The following is a 16,983-nucleotide window of genomic DNA, read 5'->3' as shown; positions in this document are numbered from 1 at the left end:
CCTCTTCTGTCTCTTTGGCATCTGGGCTTTTCCTGTCTGCTACGGGGCTGTCGTCTGATTCCGGGGATGTTATAGGGTTTCCGGTAGGTGACTTGTATGGAGAGCTTGTCGGAGTGAATAGGCTCTCGTCGCCTTCGCTGCTCAAGTCGGCCTCCGGGATGTCTGTGGCTATTTCCGGTGTTTCCGGTGTCTTGTCGGCATCTTGACGTTGAATGGGCGTGGGTGGCGCATTCGTTGGATCGTCTGGTTTCTCGTTGGTGGTTGAGGTTTGCAGTGATGTGGTCTTGGGGCTGTCAGGCGGAAGGGCGTCCGTCTGTGTTTCGTTGTTGGTGGTCTGTGGTGATGCTGGTGGCGCCGGGATGTCGGCGTGCTGTGTTTCCTTGTGCTCGCTGGCTTTGTGTGGTCTGGTTGGTGAGTGCGTATCTGGGAAGACTGGGCTGCTCCGTGTGTGGTCCTGTCTGTGAATTCGCGTGGGGAGCTCGGTCTGCGGGAGGCTGTTCCATCTCGGCAGTTCGACCTTGATCCTGCGGTTGAGTGCGTGTTGTAGGTTGTATATCTGGCTCCCTCTGTCGTTGTCTAGGAGGCTGACTAGGACAAGAGGCATCGGATACTGGCTCCTGCCCCGAGTCATCCTCTTGACGTTGATGATCGGGAGGCCTTTGCGGAGGAGGTCGTTGGTGATATCCTCCATGTGTACGCCGATCGAGAGGCCCCTGATGACGACCGACATCCGGTCGCTTGCATATCCTGTGTGTTTGGCGGGGTCTGCCTCTTTGATCGACGGGTGTGCTGGAGATCTGTGGTTGCGAGATGGTGGTCTGTAGTGGTGCGTCCTGCTCTTGTTGGTCCATGTGTGCGATGAAATGGTGTTGGTGTTATTAGTCCTCCAGGTAGGTAGGGGGGGCGATGCGGCGTGGATGTTTGACGCGGCCTCGTCCTGGTAGGCCGTCAAGAGCAGGAAGTGTAGAGTCATGTAGTCGCGTAGTCTGGAGGATTTGTATGTAGCGAGTTTGTCGATCTCGCTAGAGATTTTCTCCATAGTGAAGTCGGCGGATGGTCGTCTACTGTACATTTGCGCTGTGGTGGCAAATAAGTATGATGATCGGCTGGCGAGTGGATGGCTCGCTATTGGTAGCGGGTAGGTATATTGGCTGGTCACTTGCGGCGGTGAAAGTAGGTATATTTTTTCTTGTCGGTTGCTTTCTTTGCGGTGTCTTGTTATATGTGAAGGTCTCAGCTGTAGGCAGGTATCGGTATTTGGCAGGTATCGGAGCGCATCTGCTTGCGACGGGTGCAAGACCGCAACTGTCGGGCTCCGAGTCGGAGGGTCGAAGTTACAAAGAAACACATACGAATTGGTCATTCCTATACCGGCTCGCCGATCGCCGCATTGAAATATCAATACGTTTCGAAGGCTACGCGCGACTGTCGCTAGATAGATGTGCGAGGTTGTGTCATGCAACACTGGCCGCCTGTTCTCAGAAAATTTGATTTATGGCGGTAAGGCACAAGAGGCGAGTTGTGATGTGCGAGCCGGCTTAGGGCAAACATGCGCCACGTAGGTCAAAATGGAGTTTTATGGTATTTTCAGAACATAAGCCTGGACATTCCTTAAACGTTGTAGATAATCTATTTATATAATTTTGAAGCCTTATTATCCTTTATATTTATTTTAAACATTATTTGATGACTGCATAAAGTATTTATATTACTTACATAAAATAGTGGTATTTTAAACCTCTCGATCTAACGTTTTCGAATATAGTCATATCAATACATCCATGTGCAATGGTGTTAAGATTTTTTAGATTTATTAATTTTTAAACGCATTTATAAAACCAAGATCAATCGAGAGGTTTAAAAGAATACTATTTTATGTAATAAAAATACTTTATGCAGTCATCAAAAATGTTTAAAATGAATATAAAAGATAATAAGGGTACGTGCGACTTTGTAGGCCAAAACAAATCCATTTATATTACTGATTACAACGCATGTTAATTTCCTCGCTAATCCACACAGATATTTGTTCAGACAGGTTCTTTGACTTTAAGAATCATAGCATAATGATTTATTGCTGACAGTACGTATTATCGCGGCTATAAAAAGAAAATACACGTGTAAACACGTATTATCGTGAAAGTTGCAACATTGATGCATGGATCAAAAAAAGTTTTGTTTTTCTTTAAAAGCTTCTAAATTTTCACCCGATAATTCGTACTTGCATGGCGTTGCGGATGCGCAGTAGAGCGATAATGGCGAAACTGCCGGAAGAAATACGAACTACACCGTACAGAATATGTTGACGTTTACCGATTATCTACGAAAATGTCCGAACTTGTTAAATAGCACCATACGATGACAAAATCGCGTCTCACTTAAGCTTGAAGAATGAGATTTGAGAGACAGTCAGCACTTTTACGTGTAAATATATAACGATAATCGTGATAGTTTAAAATACACATTATTGATGCACGTGTACAGGCGCGTGTATAGCTGTTATGAATATTACGTAAATATATATTAAGAATATCACAAAGCTACCAATCCGTTATAATATGACACACCCCACTACTTCATCAGCTGCTCGCCATGACTAAATATTGAATTAGTAACAAAACATGTAGGTAGATAGCAATATAATATATAGCAAATAGTCTGTACCCATGGCCCCCACATCCTAAAGCGGGCCTCCAGGATATGATCTATGGCGGCCCCCCTACCCATCGCTAAGATTAAGGGTAGTGTGATTTTCTGGGTATTCCATGTATTATAGCGATTTTTAAATAATTCCAGTTGATTTATTGAGTTGTGGGCACAGCATATTATGAAGCACTGATCGCGATCTCCTTTTGTGTTTTATTGTTTAATTTAATAAAACGCATTTTTTTGTAATACTTATTCCACTTTTAATCAATAAATTATGACCGGTTTCGTCCGCCTCAGAGGGACATTTTCAACTTTTATAAATAATAAATAATAATAAAAATCTTGTGGTCGTATGCTCGTGTAAAAGTTGAGTACGTCTTACCTAAGTATCTATTTCGGAAATGACATTGTGCAGGTTATGAGGGTAGGTAATGTTATTGTCAGGATGTCAGGACTGTACCTCAGCGGCAGAATTTCAACCCCCTCCCTCACAAACATTTTACACGGGACTCCTTATATTACAAAAAAATATCACAACAGCTGTTAAGTCGTAAAAATTCGTAAATAATTACAACGATATTATTTTCACCTGTTAACTGTTCAATATAATAAAATATTTTTCGAACTAAGATTCGAGACTATTTTTCGGTGGAGATTTGATTCTTTGGCGGTTTATTCCAGTATGACTGTATAATCTTATTAGAGTTTCTGAAACCTTCATTGTTTGAGCAGTAGGATAGCAACGAGGGTGTGCGAGCCGACTTCCTCTGGCGTAGTCCGGATGGGGGCACATCAATGGATTTGTTGGCAAAAATAAAAATTGACAGTTTTCGTATGTCGGAAACTAATGACAATTTAATATAATTATACAGAAACACTAATCAACGAAACGTTTTTGAAGTACATATTAGTTAGTAAATAATTGTGTGCACATTTTACAACGTTTTTCTTAGCTTGTATTCTTATTTGTATACGAATTTGTATACCATTGAGTGGTTCTTTGTCCGGTACAAATTTCGCAATCGATTTTTAACTAACTTTCTGACTAGCTAAACATTTGAAACTTTTAGAATATATCAGAACACGATGCCAATGCATTTTTTTTAAATAATTTTAGCAATCTTTAAGTAGAATTGAATTCATTTTCAGTTAATTCTGTTTTGTACGAAAAGTTATTTCGACACCATTATTGGTTGCTAGGGGTCTGGGGTCCTAGCAACATTATTAATAAATACGTGCGTTACTATGGAAACCAATATGACATGTCAAGATGACATTTCAGTATTATTTCTATCAAGTACAAATTTTTTTGATCGTTGAAACTAGTCAAGTCAAGTTTATAATATGATTCAACAGAAAATTTAAAAACGTTGTATATAAAAAGTTCTTTTTATCTTGTAATTATTTCGAACTACGATTCAAAATTATTTTTCGGTGGAGATTTGATTCTTTGGCGGTTTATTTCAGTATGACTTGTACAATCTTATTAGAGTTTCTGCAACCTTCATTGTTTGAGCAGTAGGATAGCAACGAGGGTGTGCGAGCCGACTGCCCCTGGCGTAGTCCGGATGGGGGCACAGAAATAGATTTTCGGGCAAAAATAAAAATTCGTATGTCGGAAACTAATGATAATTTAATATATAGGTAGGTATACAGAAGAATCACTAATCAATGAAATGTTTTTGAAAAATATATTAATAAATAATTTTGTACCTACCCATTTTTCTTACCAAAATATTAAGGAAAATGCGTCGATAATAATAAAAGTGCCATTGCATGCATTAGGGCTTAGGGTTAGGCCAATGCTTCTGAAATCGGATGTCGTAGACGTAGACTCAAGAGCTCACATGTGCCACGTAGTCAAAATAGAGATTGTATGGTATTTTCAGAGCATAAGCCTGGACATTCCATGTTGTATAAAATCGATTTATATAAATTTGAAGCCTTATTATTTCTTTGTATTTATGTTTAACATTATTGATGACTGCGTTAAGTATTTTTATTATACAAACTATTCACCCACTTGATCTACTTCACCCACTTCACCTACTTCTCTCACTTCACTCGCTTCGTCCACTTCACCCATTTTATCCACCTCATCCACTTGATCCACTTCACCCACTTCGCCCACTTCACCAACTTCACCCACTTCACCTACTTTATTCACTTCATCCACTTGATCCACTTTACTGATTAATCCACTTGATCCAATACATCCACTTAATCCATTTAATGCAGTGGGTGAAATGGGCGAAGTTAGTGAAGTGTGTGAAGTGGATGAAGTGAGCCAAGTATATCAAGTGGGTGAAGTGGGTGAAATGGATGCAGTGGGTCAATTGGATGAAGTGGATGAAATGAGTGAAGTGAATCAAGTGGATGAAGTGGATTAAGTGGATGAAGTGAGTGAAGTGGATCAAGTGCATGAAGTGGATAAAGTGGGTTAAGATTGTGAAGTGGGTGAAGTAGGGTGTGGGGGATCACGTTTGCAGTTGACATCTATGGTTTTTATTTTACTCTTTATCGTGGGGGACCTCAGTCAGTCCTTCGGGCCTCCACGTCTCTAATCCCGTCACTGGCTGGGCCTACATATTATTTAAAGCGAGCATGGGATGCTTATAAAATGAATAGAAAGTGTTTAAAAAGTGAGGGCTAATTTATATTAACGGATAAAACCACGGAGTGCACTGTGCAGCAATATTGGAATGATAAAAAATGATCTATTACGATTTGAATTCAAGAAAAATATATCAGCAGAGCAATAAAACAATGATTAATAATATTAAAAGTTTCCTGTAAAAAAACATCAGTGTAGGTATTTTATATTTAGATATTATTATGTATTTGTATTTTTATCAATAGTGACGTCCCTAGACAAAATGCCGCCCCTAGGCAGAGCCAAAATTCCGCCCCATTTTTTCCACGTTTTTCTTAGCTCGTATTCTTGTTTTTCCGGTGGTTGTTTATCCAGAACAAATCTTGCAATCGATTTTTAACTAACTTCTCGACTAGCTAGACATTCAATTTGTATCTTTTAGAATATATCAGAATACGATGCCAATGCATTCTTTTAATACTTTCAGCCATTTTTAAGTAGAATTGAATTCATTTTCAGTTAATTCTGTTTTGTATGAAAAGTTATTTCGGAAGAAATCCTTAATCCAATCCACAATTATTGGTTGCTAACTCCACCTATAGTAATAGGGAACGACTCTACCTACGATAAGGCCGGTCCCAAGCCTGGATAAAGGAGGAGGGTTCGTCGTAGGGCTAATCACCCAACACGGTAAAAAAAACCCTGATTACGAACACCAAAACAACTGCCTTGGACCCCGGACTTCCCATAAACCAACGACCCAAGCAAAGAATTAAGGACAAACGATTATATTATATACAATGTGGCACATGGAACGTACGCACTATGTTGCAGCCGGGAAAGATGGAGAAGGTTGCAATTGAATTGCATAAGTATAAAATGAGCGTGACTGCATTGCAGGAAATAAGATGGGAGGCCGCAGGTTTCATAAACAAGAGAAACTACACTTTGTATTACAGTGGATCTGCAGGTATGCAGGGTCGCCATGGAACTGGGTTCTTAATCAGCTCTAATATCTGCAGGGCAGTACTAGGATTTGAGGCAATTAGTGAGAAATTATGTAAACTTAAACTGAAAGGTACACTTTTCAATATTACACTCATCAACGTTTATGCCCCAACCGACGATGCGACCGAGGAAATTAAGGATAGTTTCTATGAAGATCTGCAGAGAGCCTGCGAAAAAGTCTCCCCACATGATGCTCTAATTATCTTGGGAGACTTCAATGCAAAAATTGGAAAAGAGGAAGCATTAAGTAGCTGGGCAGCACAGTTTGCATGAAACGACAAGCGATAATGGTGAACGTATATGCTTTTTAGCGGCTGCAATTAATTTAATAATTAGTAGTACATGGCTTAAACATAAAAATATCCACAAATGAACCTGGAAAATACCTGGAAGTAATACATGCAACCAAATAGATAACATTCTTATATCGAAAAGAAGAGCGACAACAGTGAAGGATGTGCGCGTCTGCAGAGGAGCCAATTGCGATTCTGATCACTTCTTAGTGAGAGCAAAATTAAAACAAAAAATCTCCTTAATACTGAAAAAAGAAGGCCAGAGAAGAACTAAATGGAAAGCTGAAAAATTGAGGGATGAAGAAATATTGGATAAATACCAGGAATCTATAGAAACAAACATAAAAATGGCTTTAATAACCGATGATGTGGATGTGGACTGGGAAAATACAAAAAACTGTATTATCACGAGTGCCACAGAAATTCTGGGGGGAAAAAGCAAAAATAGATGCAGGATGGTTTGATGATGATAGCAGGCAACAATAACATATTAAATGACAGGCAAGCACAAAAAATGAAGCAAGGAAGAAATGCCTACAAAGGGAAACGCACCAAAAATACGAAACTTATAAAGAAAAGAGAAAAACTGCAACAAAGTTCTGTCGAGAGAAAAAGCGAATGATGCTCAAGAGAATACTCCAAAACATGGAATGTCAAAGAAGAAACAATGATCCCAGAAAATTTTACAAGACTCTTCGAAATCTATCGAAATCCTATCAACCCAGATTAAACTCCTGTAAGGATAGTGAAGGACAAATGCTGATCGAAAAGGAGGACCTTATGGAAAGATGGAAAGGCTATTTCACAACACATTTAAATCAGGCTTATAGTAATGGTCATGAGGAAACGGAAGAAGTATTGTACCATACTGCTGAGGAATTTATTGATGAGCCTACTCTGCCTGAAGTAAGAAGAGCATTAAGAACGCTGAAAAACAATAAAGCACCTGGAACCGACAGGATAACAGCCGAGCTGACAAAGAGTGGTGGCCCAACACTGGAAGCATATATTCACAAGATAATTATCAACATTTGGGAAAAAGAAATTCTATCTGAGGAATGGAAGATGGGTATAATCGTGCCTATTCTGAAAAAAGGGAAACAAAACAATGTGCGATAACTACAGAGGGATCACAATTCTAAACACAGCTTATAAAGTTTTCTCATCTGAACTGGATAGCAGGTTAATGATCTATGGTGAGGAAATCCTGGGAGAATACCAATGCAGCTTCCGACCAAATAGATCCACCATAGATCACATCCATCTCATGAGGCAAACTATGGAGAAAGCGCACGAATACAACCTTACACTCCACCACCTGTTTATTGATTTTAAACAAGCTTTCGACATTGTGAATAGGGATAAGATGCTGCAAAGCCTAAAAATACTGGGAATTCCCTTAAAACTAGTAAGGCTACTAAAGACCACACTGACGGATATTCAAGCAGTTGTCACTGTGCAAAATGAGCAAACTGAAAGCTTCAAAATCGAATCAGGTGTGAGACAAGGGGATGCGCTATCCACTATGGTATTTAACCTTGTGGTGGAATCCATAGCTCGTGAAACCAACATAAGAGGATGGGTAGATAACAGTACAACGCAGATGTGCGCTTATGCTGGCAACATAGTAATTACAAGCAGATCCAAACAGAGGATGATCGACCATGGTGGCACTATGAAAATAAAAGCAGAAAACGCTGGGCTGCAAATAAACCAGTCAAAAACTAAATATATGGTCAGCACACGCGATCAGGTACCGCTGCAGAATATAGACATAGGGCAGCATGCATATGAAGGGGTGGACAAGTTCACGTATCTCGGATCCAGCCTAAATACCTAAAATAAGACAGCAGAGGAGATAAAAATCCGCCTTATCTCCGGGAATAAATGCTGGCATGACTGCAAGCGACTGGTGGGGTCGAAAATTCTAGGCCGAAGAAGTAAACTTCTAATTTATAAAACAATTATAAGGCCAGTGGTCACTTATGGCCGTGTGACTTGGTGCTTAACTCAAAACGAGGAAAGCAAATTAGCTGTCTTCGAGCGCAAAATACTCCGCAAAATCTTTGGACCCACGTTGGAAAATGTGAACTACAGAATAAAAATGAACCACGAGTTGGAAGAGCTGATTGAACAGCAAACAATCATAAGATACTGTAAGTCCTAAAGACTACGATGGGCGGGACATGTGGAGAGAATGCCTGAAGTTAGAGCGCCAAGGATCATGACGAAGTGGCTACCCCAACGGAAGAGACACAGAGGCCGTCCAAGAAGGAGATGGGCTGACGCCGTAGAAGTGGATTGGCTTCATATAGGAAGACCCGGTAACTGGAGAAGTGTGGCGAGAGACCGGAGTGAGTGGAGAGCGGTTGTGGAGGAGGTCAAATCCCACCCCGGGATGTAGCGCCGTTGAAGAAGATTATTGGTTGCTAAGGAGGTGGTCCTAGCAACTAAATTATTAATATATACGTGCGTTACTATGGAAATCAAAATGACATTTCAGTATTCTATATTTGTTTGTTTGATGCAAAATAGCAAAAAAAAATGATTTGTTGACAATTGCCTTATTTGTCCTAAATTGTTGTTTTTATTTAATAAAACGCAATTTTTTTGTAGTACTTATTCCACTTTTATATAATAGATTGGACCGGTTTCGTCCTCCTCAGAGGGACATTTTCAACTGACTCTGAGGTGGACGAAACCGGTCCAATCTATTATAATATATATATTATAAAAGTGGAATAAGTACTACAAAAAAATTGCGTTTTATTAAATAAAAACAACAATACAATGCAGTTCCACCATGAATTGACAGTTAACAAAATAAAAGAAATTGACTTGTTTATATGATTCAACAGAAAATTTTAAAAGTTGTATATAAAAAGTTCTTTTTATCTTATGCAGTATTTTTTACCATACTTTCATTACTCCAATATCTAAAAAACGTGTTGTATACGTATATGTTACGCCGAATGTGCGAAATTGAATATTACATGAAATGGGCAAAATTTGCCTAAATCATGAAAAATGCAAGCCCGTTACCTTATTCATGAATTAGACAAAATATCTGGAGAGTGCGTGAATTCGGCAGTAATTTTTCTGTCTAGTTCATGTGTTGGACAAATTAGATAGTAGCGCTACGGTGGTATTTTTTGCACCTAAACTAAATACATCAAAATGCTCATGCATTGGTCAAAATGTACATATATTATCTATGGTCAAAATAGATGATCGCGCTCCGGTGGTATTTTTTGCAACTAATCAAACTAAACAAAATGTGTCAAATGTCATTGATTATAATATAAAAATATACCAATCAATAACTGCAATGACGTTCATATCCATTTACTATGCGCAAAAAAATCTAGAACTATAATATGATAACGGAAGAATTTTATTGAAAAGTATTTTCGTGATTTGATTCGTGCTTGGTCGATTGAATGTTTGTGATAGTTTGTTGACACTTGATAGCTAAACTCAAAATGGACATTCAGTTGAATACTTTAATTCAGAATTACAAAACCTAACCTAACCTAACCTAACCTAATAATATTATATTATGTCCAATTATAACTAATAAAACCATCCGTATTAAATTTACTTTTTCTTCTGTCATGTTGACAGTTCAAGAATTCCATACCCTGGCGAATTCATGTACTCAGCAGAAAATTTACCTAATTCATGAATAAGGCAACAGGCTTGACTATTACATGAATTAGCCAAAATTTTGCCCATTTCATGTAATAGTCAATTTCGCAAATTCGGTGTAACATATACATTACTAACAAAATAATACCACTAAAACATACAAAATTAAATTTAGATATAAAAAGCGCATAAATATAATATAACTAAGTTAGACACTTACATAAATCACCAGAGTTTGAGATCCTTAAAAGATACACCTGATAACTGTTAAACCTTTTATGTTAATTTATACATTTTGTTGCCAACCACTGAGGTGATTTTTTTAGTGGAAAGATATTTTCGTTATTGCCAAGTTTAGGTACCCTATTTCTATGTATTATACCAAATGATTCTCCACGATTTGCCACCCTTCGAGTGGCTGCCGCCCCTAAACGACGCTCAATCTGCCTACCCCCACGAGACGTCACTGATTATTATGTTAATATATCAATGCAGCCTACCTATGGATACGCATTTTAAACTGTTATTTATTTAAATTTAATCAATGTAGGTATATATGTAATTGTATTTACTGTTCGTAAATTACTATCAGAGATCATTAGGTCAATGCGTTCAAATTATCTAATCCGGTAGTACCTACCTAGATTGACAGTGGATCAATAGTAAACATTGGAGATTAGTGATTCATTATGTAGGTATTGTTAGGTGAAACACATAGTATGTCATCCAAACAGCCCTAAACATGTCTATTATTATGTTCATTTTTATGGAATACCTACTTATCCATTACTACTTGTCTATGATCGTACTTTTGAATTTTTGTTTATTTTTATGTCATAAACTAAAATAATTTTTGGGGCATAGACGCTAGTAAATTCAAAAAAACGTTGATACAGCGCCATCTAGGGGGCGCCGATTGGACCTACTACTGAACGACACTGTATAAAAATAATATGGAGACTCTCTCTAAGCTCAGAAAAAAGCGCACCATTCAATGTTGTTGGATGGATCCGACTAATATTACAATCTTTGGTGAAAATTGGCTACTATGTAACTACACAGAAATAAAAAAGCGAGATAAGCGTTAAGGATTTTATTTTCAACGATTCTTATTAAATATTGTTGTGATATTATTAATAGTTCCTCTGAAGTTTTTTTGTCGGAGGCGCTATTAACAAAAAGTCTTTTACTATTGGCTATGGTAGTAGGTAGTGGTAAAAAAATGTGCATTATCAAATAAAATGCAGCTATTCTACTTTATACCTACTATTTTATTATAATATCATATTATGATACCAATCTAAAATATTGTTCTTCGACAAGATTTGAATATTGTTGACAAGTAAAAATGTTGGATGATATTTTAAAATCTTATAAATAATAGTTACAGTTATTTATGATGAAATAAAGAGCTTTTTGTGACCAAACATGTAATTTAAATTTAATTATTATTTAAATATTTGATTGAAAGCTATATATTTTTTGTAGTTATTTAAATTGTATTTATTCGTTTTATTAGCACCGTGACGTCATCAGGAGGGGCAACATACGTCAAAAAATCTGTGGGGCATAGATAAAACGAAGTAAAATTTATGAATTAAACAGTTTGCGCATGCGTAGAGCGAGAAAGAGTATAGATTGTATGCCTTGTATTGGACCGACACGACGAAACTAAAATGGCTTCCCATCCAGGGAAATCTGTCGCGAAAACGGATTCTAAATAGAATGCTTAAGTGGGCCAATTTGTTCACCGCTATTACAAAAAAACCGAAAGTTCAATAATTGTGTATTACTTAAATGTTGTGTTTAGTGCATTGATATCGTCAATAAGTGAGTTACGAAGCCTTAAATATACGTAAGTCAAAAAATTATCGCTCTCCTTTCACCTGTCGTGGAATCGCTTTGATGATTTCACGATTAGATTAAATCGTTTATATTTTTGTTATCGGTGTCGGTCTTCGATTGATATGTTAGAATACTTATTGTCACGCGCCTAAAACGTAAATAAACCGGGCTTATTGACGTGGAGATGCCATAATTCGTCATCGTTTGGCAGGTGAATAATTGTACCTAAACTGGTTTTTGAATTTCTTGAAGACATGGTGGCATTTGGGGTCTTCCGCGATGTTAATTTGCTAATTGTCGCGCCCACAGCACCCAAATTGTTTTGATAATCCACGTTGGACGTTACTTGCAGCATAATAGTCATTCTATTTAGTCATCTGCGCCTGGGAAACCTAATGTGTTTATTCAAATCGTAAATATCGATGATGTGATAGCAGGCTAAGTGAATAAATTAATCGAGTTGTCATTTTTATTATGGGGTTACCAGACATCCTATTTCTGCCAGACGTCTGTTTTATTTTGAGAATTAACAGTCGACATGCTTAGTTTCTTTTTAAATGCTTGCCTAATCTATTATTAGTATTAATGTTTTGGAAAATAAATAGATGGCCACAAATACCAAGGTTTTTAGCATCTTTCCTTCAAAATAAACTTCAGCAAATCTGCATATTTAAAAAAATATTTGTATTGATTTTAAAGCTTCATGACAAATAAAATTGTGGTTAAAGATACACTACTCTATATCATAGAAAAAAACCTTGAAAAACAAACTGTAATTCGCATTATTTTTATATTTGGAATCTCAATGAACGTAAGTATAACATGTCAGCTTATGAAATATAAAACATTACAAAAATGTAGGTATATCATTTCCTATAAAAAACACAGGTAAATATGCCGCAGATGCCCGTATGAGATTTTATAACTTTCTTATTAGACCAAACCAAACCTAACATAACCTAACCTGACCTACCCCAACCTAATACCTATAATCTTAGTGTGTGATAATAATGCATCGAAATGTATGAAAATTTCAAATTTTAAATTTAACAATTATTGGATCGAAAAGCATCTGCACCGACCTAAAAAGGTATTTAATATAATAAAATTGGTCTACATGCAATTAACTGTTTTCGTTAAAAAAAATTATAAAAGCTCATGCAGCATCTGCGGCACAATTACCAAAACACAGTTTAATTCGAGCTATCGATGACAGATCAAAATGAGAGAATGTCGATTGCCGGATCTATTGCCATATTTTAATTGAGATCCAAAACATAACACTATGTACAAACCCAGAAACAATTGAAAACCTATAGCGAACGTCCATCGCCTCTGCACTTGTAATGGGCTTTGTGCCATAGGGTTTTCACTTGTTTATGGGCTTCTTCATTAGGTCGAGTTAAGACAGTGGAACAAGATTGTTTATGGAGAAATCTATCTATTGCCACCGGCCATTGCGCTTACTTCAATCCGTTACATGTAAATTGTACTTAAAACAGTTCGCCATGAGCTTTCTATCGGAAAGAGATGACCGTATTACTATACGCCATACGGTCTCAATATGAACATTAATACAATTTTCATAGCTGATTTTGGCAAAATTCTTGAATTCAAGAATGAAAACCTAACCTAACCTAACAAATAATCCAGTATATGGGGTATTTTCAAAATTTGTTTGCTGCTGGCTTCCTGCAAAGGGTACACCGACAAGAACTGTGTTTTATTTAAACATGAATTTACCATACGACCCAAAGAGGTTGGACGGTTTAATATACGGTCATATAGGTATTTCCGATATAATCAATAATCGTGTTTTGTTTTCATGACAAACAATAACTTTTGATTGTCTCACGTAGTATAAATAATACTTGGTGTAGCGTAATACCTACCTATGTTTATTTTGATTTTTACATAACATGTGAATATCAAGTATTTTATTAAATCTTCACCCAAATGGTCATATCTGAATCATCATACAGTACAACATGACGCGCTGTCCATATCTATCAGCGTTAAATACGCTTTCCATCTGTACAAAATCTGATATGAAATATTAAGGCCACACAGATTTTACACTTGTCCAGTCTTCAATCAAATTATGTTTTAAAAGAATTCTAGTATAAAGTAAAAAATGAAGTGAACAGACTCAACAACGAAATGAAATGTTATTTTGAATCCTTTCATTGAGTCGTGGTCCAAATAAAACATTTTGCTATTTCATTCTGATACTATTTGACAATCGGGTTGACAGGTTGACTTAAAGCCGCGAAATTCCTAGTATAAAGAAGTTTCATTTTTTCTGCACCATAGAACTGTAGCTCAATTATTATTGATGCAGGACCTAAACAATCAATAATTTACCCTTCGGCCTCCTTCGAACTAATTAATTATGTTTTAATACCATATCTCCTGAACAGATGCTGGAAGTAATAATAATTCCGCTTGAAGGTCTCAGCCTTAAAACTCCTCTTCTCGGTTCGTCATCTGCTCTTCTAGTTCACCCAAATCTGTGTATCACATTGATCCAGCTGGAGTTTGGGTCTCTTAGCAACCCTTGGCTATCATGCTATGAATAATATTATCTAACAAATCTAAATGTTTGGATATAGGTTTTGAGTTTGAAAATTTGCCTAATCGAGGATGCTCATTAGTGGGCTAAAAGCCGCATGAAAAGGTTGTCTGTCTGACCAACATTGCCATAATTTAACATCGAATTATTAAAATATTTTACTACAATGGAAACATTAATATGCCTATAAAACTACAGTAATTGTTTTTATTTTATGATTTCTTGTATTATGTATGTATTATGTTTTGAAACCGCTACTAAAGGATGGCTTTAAATTTTGAATGTATCATTAGTGGCATATACATTTCTGTCCAAAGCCATTTATTAGTGTTGCATCGTTGTAAATAAAAGTTCAATTTGAAAGTATTCAACGAAAATTGTTACAGATTATCATTATGGGATTAGTTGAGCGAGTGAAGCCCTTTAACATCAATCATTGCATTTACATACGGCACAAATGCCTGAGCTTATTAATAAATGTTAAATGGTTGTTGATCACTATTTAGCCTATATCCTTATTACAGGAAACTCAGTCAAAATCGCAGCACTTAGAACACTCAAATGGCAAGAAAGTGCCATAGCAGTTTATTAGGGGGACGCAGTATGTGAAACATACAATATAGGTCTCTCGTGAACCGACAATGATATCACATAGGAAATTAACAACAGGATCATGTCGGCGGTCGAATGTTACTTCCGTCTATTGGGACTTTTTAAATTTCGCCCACTAACTCACCAAACTAAACCTCTGTTTGAAAATTGGAACGCAGTTCAATCGATGAAGATTGGGAGACTACTCTGATTAGGTCATGTGCAATATTCTATGTAAGCCGGCTCTCACATCTAAACTCGTCTCGTGTGCTGCAAAGTCATAAAACAAACCTTCCGAGAACTGAGATCCAGTGTTGCTTGTGAAGACCGCGCGCATCTACCTAGCAACAGTCACGCGTAGCATTCGAAATGTATAGATGGTATAGGAATGACCGATTCGTAGGTGTTTGTATGTGACTTCGACTCGGAGCCCGAGAAGGATGCAACTTGTCAATTTGCAACAGCAGATGTTTTTTTCAAACGAAACAGTCACAATCGACCAATCTGCGGCACTCCATTTGGCATCGTATGATATAGAAATAACGATGATGTCACATCAACGTATTGACACGTTTTAGGCGAGACGAGTTTTGATGTGAGAGCCGGCTAAGGTGTGCGCGTGTGCACGCACACACCTACCAAAATGTGTCCGCACACCTGTTTTCATCCCCCACATAGTTCTCACACACAAATATTGTTAAAGAAAGTTTCCTTTGCCATATTTTAGTTTTGCTCCATAGATTTTATAGAAATATATGTGGTCTATGCTATTAAACGTGTCATATCTCTTTTATTTTCTATTTTGTATGTATGCCTCTGAAAAATTAACCTTTTCTGTGCCTCACAATTTTACTTGGCAGTATCTGACAGGCTGCAGATTTTTAACACACGTTGAATGTAGAGCGAAGCTGTCACTAAAATGGCTGTAATATCAATAATTTGTGGCTTAGTATTTCATAATCATTCAAACAGACGTCACTGTGTGTTTAATTTATTAGATTATGCAAATCAATCGACAGTGGCTAGTAATTTGAATATTAATACTATCGACCGAAGGGACTTGATGGAATTTGAATTTTAATTCTGAGTTTATAGTCAGACGAGATAGCTCGCGTAATTTGTATGTGCGGCCTATCGATCATGGCCTCAGAGTGAGAATACTCGCTGAAGGCATAGAACCGGTTAACAGTTGACAGAATTTCTCCACTGCACTGCTTCACTCACTGGAGACTTGTATATCCAATCTTTATTACTATGGGTTGCGTGCTGGTAAATCTCTTCTTGATTGTTTCCCTCATGGCCGAGGACCGTGACCACTCTGACATTCAGTCATCATTTGAACGACTAATGCTTTCCATCCACCTCGTTCGTCTGCTTCTCTCAGGGTAGAATGAAGGCTGCCCACAGTGACCTCCTTCACGTGGTCGTTCCAGCACGCCGACGCTTTTCCTCTGCTTCGCTTTCCCTAGAAGCTACCCAAAACCACCAGTCTCCAGGTTAATAAAATGTCCACAAATATCAGACTGCAAATAAAATGTTATACACAACTAAAATAAGCTGTCGATCAAATGAATGAATTTAAGAATGAAAAGCTAACCTAACAAATAATCCAGTATATTGCCTATTTTCAAAATTTGTTTACTGCTGGCTTCCTGGAAAGTGTAAACCGACAAGAACCTTATACTTAGAACTTATGTCTGTACCACTATTCGACCCAAAGAGGTTGGACGGTCTTTAATATACAGCCATATATTTCCGATACAACATTTCACTGTGAAGTGTGA

At 37.4% G+C, this 16,983-nt stretch overlaps 2 protein-coding genes across 3 annotated transcripts in view; one reads left to right on the top strand and one right to left on the bottom strand.

The window, feature by feature from the left end:
- LOC147066824 (polyprenol dehydrogenase-like) overlaps window positions 1-16,983 on the bottom strand; it is a 656,880-nt gene that overhangs the window by 184,557 nt on the left and 455,340 nt on the right. The gene's annotated exons all lie outside the window — the stretch shown is intronic.
- Slik (Sterile20-like kinase) overlaps window positions 11,795-16,983 on the top strand; it is a 65,943-nt gene continuing 60,754 nt past the window's right edge. For both annotated transcript variants that reach the window (XM_085953626.1, XM_085953625.1), the window contains exon 1: window positions 11,795-12,046. The gene's annotated coding sequence lies outside the window, so the exon portion shown is untranslated. The remainder of the gene's footprint in view (window positions 12,047-16,983) is intronic.

Source organism: Rhyacophila brunnea, unplaced genomic scaffold (assembly GCF_057557595.1).
Source record: "Rhyacophila brunnea isolate RB1 unplaced genomic scaffold, BYU_Rbru_1.0 scaffold_4, whole genome shotgun sequence".
Classification (NCBI taxonomy): domain Eukaryota; kingdom Metazoa; phylum Arthropoda; class Insecta; order Trichoptera; family Rhyacophilidae; genus Rhyacophila; species Rhyacophila brunnea.
Note: the sequence above shows the minus strand (reverse complement) of the source record. Positions and strands in the feature narration are given on the sequence as shown.